We start from the raw sequence: 9,454 nt of genomic DNA, 5'->3' as shown, positions 1-9,454 counted from the left end.
AATCAATTTTATCAATATACTTTTACATCAATGAAATTTACACAGAAAACAAACGGAGCCTTATGATAATGATTTGCACTCTTACCTGATTTATGATCCTTTTTTCAAAATTGCAATGTTCCCTTATCATCCCTGTGGAGTCCAGACCCTCTTAGTTGTAATTAAGTAGAGCACATACCATGTGAGTGAGTTTGCATGTACTGGAGCATATCCCAAATCCATTTGAGTACTCACTGGTTGTTGGCTAATGCTAAGTATGATTCTTATAGGTTTAAGGGTGAGTTGTGTGTTCAATTATATTTGTTTTTGGGAGAATGACAGTTTAACCCAGGGTCAGAATTTGTAGGATCAAGTACATTAATCGATGGTATGTGTGCATATAGAGTGTAGATTTTTGACTTTTTGAATGTTTATAGGTCTCCGTGGAAATCAGAAATCTGCAATGGGCCTGTTCATACTCTCCGTTTATTTTTATGAGTTTGTGTGTTTTGACCCATTAACATCATTTGTACTTGAAACACAAATATCACTATTTGTACATGAATCCTGTTTGGTGAAAACTTTGTGATTTTTAACCACATTAGTTAGAGTGTTGAAACACAAATACCATTAATGTTTCTTGAAGCATCACCCCTTACAAGGATTTCCCATGTCAAGTGTTTTATGATTGTTTTAACTTCAAATAGTCTCCAACTAAACAAAAAATTGACCATTAAGCTCAAAACACTTATGTTACTTTGACGTGTCAGTGTCACACTTGAAACATCAACGGTACCAAACAGCCCCTAATAATTAGCTTCATTAGGCATCCTTTTCAAATGCTTCCCTTGTGTAATTAATTAAACAATAAAATTCATCTATTTTTGTTAATTCTAATAAAAAAACAATTCTAGCTAATTTTAACAAACCCTTCTCATTAAACCTAATCAAATTCACTATAGCTATACTACTCATAGGCAATAGATTAATTAGGTGGTCTATTTTTTGTTATTACATACAATTCATATATGCCATGCCAATGATCATGTGGTCTAGGTGGTTTCTTGACATCCCTTCTAATAATTATAAGAAGGTATAATTTCAAAGTTCAAACCCACACAAAGGTAATTTTTCAGAGAACTTTGCCTGTTTGAAAAAAAAAAACATACTGAGTTGTTTATAAGGAGCTTCCTGCAACATGAGACACATTACCATGGATGTGGGGTAAAGGAATATTTGCAACCAATATTCCTTTAACCAAAATGACAAACAAGGAAGCTATCATTGAGAGTGAAAGTTTGTCCTCTGATCTGTTTATTCCATTTTCTTCTTAGAGAAATCATTGCAACCAATCAGATTAGACCTTCCAACTTTTGAATCTATCATAGTAGCCCTTTTCCATTCTGGATTCCCACCAATCTAGTTTTCTATTCTTATTTTTCTACTGTGTTTCTCTTTAGCAGTTTCTATTAGCTGTAAGCCGGTAACTAAGAATTTGAATTTGAAGATATACTAAAGGAGGTCCTTTATCCTTGTCCCTTCAACTAGTATGGATGCTGACTTCACATTTTTACTATCTATTAAATCCATACGTTGAAAATGATGTATATGATATATATGCAGTATGCGGATGGCCGCCCCTACAGGGAGAAATTGGCAAAGCACCGAAACTAAGGTGGTGTTTGGTGTGTCTTTCAATCTAGGGCAAGCTTAAATGATTTCATTTAAACAAAGTTTTTTTTTTTCAGTTTGGCATCATATAAATCGAAAGACCCAACTATGAGTGCACGTAAAGACCCAAAAAGTTGAAAATTTGGAACCTCAAATGAAGCTTTTGGCCTTTCCGTGCTGAAAATAATCTTTCCAACTGTTTTTAATAGTCCGATAAACCATGATGCGTACCAAAAAGCCTTGGTCTTTAAAGACAATACCCCAAAAGTTTAGTGTGCCTTCTTGTTTATTGGGATGTTGAAAGATCTACCTTGAAAGACTTACCAAACAATCCCTAAATGTATATTTGCATGTCATCAACACCTAGAATGGACAAATAGTACTTAAAAGAAGTCAAAGACTCAAAGGATCAATGTCATCCTTGTGCAAGGGCCATGCAATGCATACAAAATGGAGTTGTTAATGAAGATCACCATTGCATTGTTATAGTAGCAGTGGGAAGGAGGTGAGTAAGGAGAGGGAAAAATGAAAGGAGAGAGAAAGAGAGAGAGAGAGAGAGAGAGAGAGAGAGAGAGAGAGAGAGTCACACCATTAAACCCTCATCTTTGGTTTTGAAAATGCAAGGGATTGAATGGTGTGATATAATTTTATTCGAGAGTCTAGTATTTTGCTAAACAATTTTTTTTTTTTTTTTGCAAGAAAGAAAGCCAAAATACAACAAAGGAAAAGAAGGAAAGAGAAAAGAAAAGGGGAAGAAAACAAGAAAAGAAAACATCCCAACTTCCTTCTGAGGCTAAAAACCAGACCTCCACTCATCCTCAGAACCTAGATTTGAAATGTCGATACAATCCGATACACCAATAGGGGCATATCGAACTATATCTTGTGTCGCTCCCCCTTTTTTCAGTTTTTTTTTTCAACCTGATTTAGAGGATTCGGTTTAAGGCCGTCTACCCCCTAAACTAGGTTAGACCTCGAAACACCCCTTTGAGAGGCGCATCAGGAAGTTCCCAATACGATACGTATCGGCCAATATGGACCAATAATAAAGGCCAAACTAACGGCAAGCAGTCAATGGATTTCTTGTTCATAGAATTGAAAATAATAATAAAGTTACAACCAATTAACATGCGAGAAACTCCAAGATTTAAAGTAGAAAGACAACATTCATAAACCACTACCACCACAACATACTCAGCAGATTTTACGTTACAAGGCCCTTATCTAGAAATCAAAAAGGAACTCGTAACATCTTTTACCTGGAACCTAAATCAACTTAAACTAGAACTAAAAACTGCCATTAGTTTTAGCTTTACAAAAATGTAAAAGGATTGAGTCCACTCCACTAAATTAATCAAAATATTGACCATTCTAAGAAGAAAGGGTTGATTCTTATAAAGAAATTGTCTTCACTTCCTTCGTCCACTTGTTCAAAGATAACAAAGAAATGTAAGGATTAGGTTGAATATCATTAAAAACCAATCCATTCCTACCTTTCCAAATAATCAATATCAATATAGCAGATCATTCAAGCATAAAATTAGACTTCTCAAACCTGGTTTAACCACCAATTCCATTGGTCTACAAAGAAAGAGAAGGAAACAATATTGATAAAAGAAACATTCAAATTGCAACCAAACCACACTACCCTAGCATGGTCACAATAAACCAGTTTGTGCACTATGTTTTCAGGCATAGATTCACAAATTGGACACTTGTCTTCATATTTAATTCCTCTCCTTATTAAACTTGGTTCACAATAATACTATTATGATAGCATTTCTAGGTGAAATGCTTAACCTTAGGAAGGACTCTAATTGCCCAAGTTTTCCTCCCAAGACTACTAAGCAGAAACTTGGCTACTTCTCCGTTTACCTAACTTGATTTAACATTTAGGACTACCTGGTAGGTAGACTTGACTAAAAATCTACCATTGCTATCTAGGGTCCAAACTAGCTTGTCTTCTCCTCCAAGTCTTGGAATATCAATTTTATAAATTTGCCTAGTTGTATTTAGATCAAAATTTTCATATACTTTCATGATATTCCAATAATTATACTAGGATCTATAAGATCCTTAAACCATCTAATGTAATATGGCCTAGGACTTGGACCCATTGGTTTGAAAAAAGAATGGCCAACTAACCAAGGATCCTCCTAAATTTCAAGATTCTCCTTAGCAATACTCCAGCAAGCTCATTCTAACAAAATGTCCATGCCATCTAATAAACTTCTAAAACTCCATGAGCAATTTCAAGGAGTTTTCAAGCTCCAAAAGTTTTTACCCCTTAGATACTGGCCCTCTAAAGTGTGTGCCCGCAAATTCCCTTTGTTTGAGAGAAATCTCCAAGACAATTTGGCTAAGAGAGCTAAATTGAAAATCTCAAGATCCCTAAAACCCAAACCCCCACAAACCTTGCTTTTACAAATCTTGCTCCAACTTATCCATTTTATTTTCTTTTGCTTTTTTAGATCACCCCACATGAATGTGGTAATTACCAAGTCGTCTACAAATTCATTGAGGGATCAAAAAACATGACAGAACATAACAAGGGATTGGCATTAAAACAACTTTTATCATGACCTCCTTCCCAACAAATTATGAAAAAGTAGATTTCCACCCATTTATTTTCCCATTCACTCTGTCATAGAGGAAATTAAACATGTTATTCTTGGATTTTCCCATAAATGAGGGAAACCCTAAGTAAATTAAAGGTTTGTTAACTCTCTTAATGCCCACAACTCTTGTTATATTTTTTTAGAGTTTAGGATGAAAATTTGGGATAAAAAATATTTCAGATTTAGAGATATTCACTTTCTAACAAGAGACTTTCCCATACTATTTTAGAATCTCCAAGAGCAAGCCTCCCTTTACAATGTTTGTTTTCAAGAAGATATATGAATCATCTGCAAAAAAACAAATGAGTGATGGTTGGACAATTTTGATTCAACTTTATACTAGAGATATCAATATTATGCAAGTGATATATAGCTAAAGACAAGACCTCAAAGCATATTAAAAAAATATATATAAGGAGATAAAAGATCCCCCTGTCTCAGACTTATAGTTGAGGTAACAAGGGTGCTTGACCCAACCAATGAACTTTCCTCCAAAATCCATCCTCTATCTCCACTACATTTTTAGCAAAAACCCATTTCACCCTACCATAAGTTTTATTCATATCCAACTTAATGGCCAAAAAATTCTGCTTTTTCTTAGTAGTTTTTATAAAATGAATTATTTTGTAAGATAATAAAACATTATCAAATACCATACTACTAGGCACAAAAGCATTTTTGTTCGAACTTATATTTTAATAACATGGGTTTCAACCTATTAACCAAGATCTTGGTTGTTTTATACAAGGTATTGCATAGACAAACTAAACAGAATTGGTTGCATTCTCTGGGTTTTTGCATTTAGGAATGAGAGTGATGAAGGTTTTGTTTATGTCTCTGTGAAGAATCCCATTCTGAAAAAAAAAAAAAAAAAAAAAAAAAAAAAAAAAAAAACTCATTCACTAGTGTTTTAAAGTTATTTCCCTAAAAAAAGAGTTTGGGAACCTGCTATCAAGACTCTTGAGGGTTCATTTGAAAAAGAGTAGATTTCATGTCCTCATCACTCACTTCTTATTGGAGCCAAGCATCATCCTCATTATTAACCACTCTATGAACAATATTTAGAATACCTCCCCATTCCCCTAGACTTGAGGATCTAAAGAGATTTACAAGGTAATTAACTATACATTTTCTAACCTAATCTTGGCCCATCACCTAATTTTCATATTCATCGTTCAAGGTTACTATACAATTTTTTGCCCTTCTTCTTAATGTTATCTAATGGAAAAACTTGTTAATTTTATCTTCCAGTTTTAACTAATTTTATATTGACTTTTAGGTCTAGTGCATATTTTCGCTCTTCAACTCTTTGTCAAGACTAAATTCAATTTCATTAACTCTAGATTGATTGTATGAGCTTCTTGGCTTGCTTTACTCAACACTTAGCTCTAATTGCATGGCCTTTATTTTCTCTTGGACTTTCCCAAAAACCTTTTTATTCCAATTTGATAATTTAGTTCTAATGTTTCTACACTTTTTAAACACTGAATCTTGAGGATTTCAAGATTCCAAGAGTCCTTAATGATTTTACTACAATCATTGTGAATAGCCCAAATATTTTTAAACTTAAACAACCTTTTATACTTATTCAATTGCAGAGAGGTATCTAAGACTACAGGGATGTGGTCTAACCCTCCAGTTGACAGGTGGGTAACTCTATCTTCTTGATGTTGATCTAGTCATTCACTATTTGTTAGAAAAATATATATCTTTTCTCTTACATTATTAGTTTCTTTTCTCCTATTTGTCCAACTATATTTCAGCCTATGAGTTACTAGAATTTTACACGGCCCTTAAAAACGACTTGTTTTTGGACAACATAGATCTGCTTAAACTCTTTTCTCCAAATTTTTGGACAACATAGAATTTTACACCTTATGGCCCTTAACTTATGTCTTTTGCTAGATCTGTAGAAAGTCCTTCCTTTTCCTCTTAACTGGTTCACCATACATGAAGGACATGTTCCAGAGACCCTTTCCTTCCTCATAAACTGCAGTTGTTGTCATCCTCTCATTTGTTATTCTAATTTTTAACTCAACATTAGGATCCCAAAAAATAGCAAGTCCCCTAGACAACCCAACTACATTTGCACCCTAGCAATCCCACTCATTTATTCAGTTTAGTTTCCTTTTACACATAAGCAAAGAGCATTTAGTTACCATTAAGAAGATGGTATTTGGTTTAATACAAAAAAAGCTCTTTTGAGGGTTGGAACTATTAAGGGAGAGCCTAACCCCTAATAGTTCCAGCTTAGGACTAACATTGTCCCTTGGTGGCTAAAGAAGAGAAGTCATTCATACCTTAATGTACCCTAAACAATTGAAAAAGGTCCCCCTTAATGTACCCTAAACAATTTCTAGAATTCTTTCCTTCTTTTTTTGAAATTTTTTATCTCTTAATTTTTTGTCTTTTTGAGAAAAAACATTTTACAATTGAGACCATCTAAGGGAGATCTCGTAACTAGCCTCTTCCGATCCTAATAAGTTTCCTTCTTATTTTGTTTTCCAACTACCATTTTTTATTGGTTTTTCCTAACATTATTTTTTTAACTGGCATAAAATAAACCACATTAAAATAATCAACAAGTTCATTGTAACACATCTCCATTTCAACTACCACAACAATATCACCTAGAAACATGCCTACTGCATTCTCCGCATCTACCTCCATTGTGTTAATGTTTCTTTGAGGACAAAGTTCCATTGGGTTCGCTTGATCCACTAATCATCATTAAAGCTTGATTTATCTCCTTCAACCTGAACTTATTTGTTGAGAATCCGGAATGTTATCAACCTCATTTTGACTAAAATCAGCTCTAACAACTAAAACCAAGACAATAATGGATAAAGTTAGGTGATAAAAAATATTAATATTTTTCACATAATAGTCTAAAGAATAAGATCAAATGTTGTTAAAAGGGTAATAGATTATGATGGGAGAGAACTTATAAGAAGAGAAGATATTATTAAGTTTGAAAGATGAATATTTGAAAGTAATGGGAGGTGTTTCATCAAAAGATTTGTCTATTCTAGATTTTCTTAAATTTTAGCTAACAACAAACGCACAACAAGAGGAGTTTCTTAAAATAAGTGGTACATCATCTATGTCTTCACAAAGCTCTAAGCCCAAATGGGAATGTGATTCAAGAATGTAGTGAATGTGATTCAAGAAGTGGTACATCATCTAGAATACTATGTTATAATGTAGTGAACATGATTCAAGAATTCTTTATTAACTAGAAATTATTGAACAAATTAAACCACTGCCTAATGGAGTAGCCAATGTTGGGCAAAACCTAAGGCAACAATCAGAGAGGATCAAAACTAGTGATTTAGATCACCGCCTAAAGAATCAGGCCGTTTTTATAGAACCTAGGCTAGTGTTTAGGAAAGATCTAAGGCAGTAGTTTAGGCCACCATGTAAAGAAACTGGCCATTTTTGCGAAAATCAAAGGTGGCAGTCCAAAATGCTGCCTTTAATAATGCTAAGCTGGCAGTTTTGACAAGCCTTCACGTTAATGAAGTTCGAACCACCTCAGATTGATCACCAAAAGCAATGGTCTTTTCTATCTAAGCTGGCAGTCTTGACCTAACCTAGCAATCGCTTAGACGGTAGACTAACGACTACTGCCTTAGATCTAAGGCAGCAATCTAAGAGATTTTGTGAGTCATCAGAATATGTGGCAGTAAGAGGAGAAGAAGCTATTACAGGAAATTGAGGCTTTTGTAGAGGAAATCATGCATTTGAGGGCTAAGTTCAATAAATTGGAAAAGAATAAGGTTGAACTGAACATGTGTACTAAGAAGTTGAAGAGAGAGGTGGAGAGGGTGGACGTCCTTACCTTCATGTGGAGAAAGATGGAAGATGAGGATTACACTGATGGATTGATTAATGAGAGCTTGAATAGGCAAGGAAGAATGATGAAGTGTATACTAAATATTTTGAAAATTTTCGTGAAATTTTATTTAGCTTTGATATTATCATATTGTCAAAGGCGTGTTATGTATTTGAAAATTTGAAGAATAATAAAGGGTAAAGTAGACGTTTCAATATTTAATGATGATGTCAATTGTTAGAAAACCTAGGGGTACTTAAAGGGATTTTGTAAACATTAAGTGTAATTTTAGTCCATTTCCTAAAACTTAGGGGTAGTTTAAGAGATTTCTCCCGTACTTAATAACCTGGAAGAAGCACACATGGATCTTATCCTCCATTTCTACCATGCATGAACAACATCCACAAATTCATAAAATATTTATTCATGTCCAGTTCTTATGCATCTAATACAAAAGCAGGTATGAGTTTCATAAGTTCATCCCTTATTATTGTTTTATTGTAATACTAGGTTGCTCCTATACATAGTTCAAGGATCAGAACAAGCAAAAGGATGGATGACCTTGAAAGTCTTACGATGGGCTCATGCTTTTTGGGATTTGTACTATCCTTCTTTTCTTAGACTCATCCTCTCTTGTGGGAAGCATATACTCTACTATGGCCAATCAATGGATGTAACAAGCTTTAATCAAAGAAATCAAATAGATCATGGACTATTATGTAGAGTTGATCCATTAGTCCAAATTGGGATTTTTTCCTCATAGAGAGCTCCTCACACTGACCTCACAATCACAGCCCTTGGGAACATCTCCCCTAAATAATAATATACAAGTATGGGAGATGTTCCTGATGTATAGCTGAGACATGTTTTAAGGTCAATGTGAGGAGCAGATCCAGACTCCATTAGTCCTAGCTTCTTAGGCCTTGTTCATTTTTTGATAAACGGGGATAGGTAAGTTAGTCAGTGTAAGGGTTGGCCAATTTTTTCGTGTTCAGTTTTTAGTATTAGTGGTTCCCATAGAAAAGTACGATTTTGAGCATGGTAATTACCTGGGTAAGTATTACCCTTCACCCACTTGGGTAAATAACTTTCTTGTCCATAGGAAAAATAGCTAATACATGATGGGACAACATTATCCCTTCAATAATGACACTTTCATGGATAAAACAGTCATTGCTTAACTTTACCTGGTAAACATAAAGAACATTGGTAAGTACACTTACTTAGGTAAGTGTTATTCAAGAAACATTTGCTTGGGTAAGTGCATTTACCCAGAAAAGTGGCTTCTTGAAAAATGAATAACACCTTAAGGGTTGTTACAACTGAAGTTGCTAAATTGGAAAAGTTTAAT

This window comes from Nelumbo nucifera, chromosome 3 (genome assembly GCF_055504915.1).
Source record: "Nelumbo nucifera cultivar China Antique chromosome 3, China Antique-T2T, whole genome shotgun sequence".
Taxonomy (NCBI): domain Eukaryota; kingdom Viridiplantae; phylum Streptophyta; class Magnoliopsida; order Proteales; family Nelumbonaceae; genus Nelumbo; species Nelumbo nucifera.
This window is presented reverse-complemented; position numbering follows the sequence as displayed.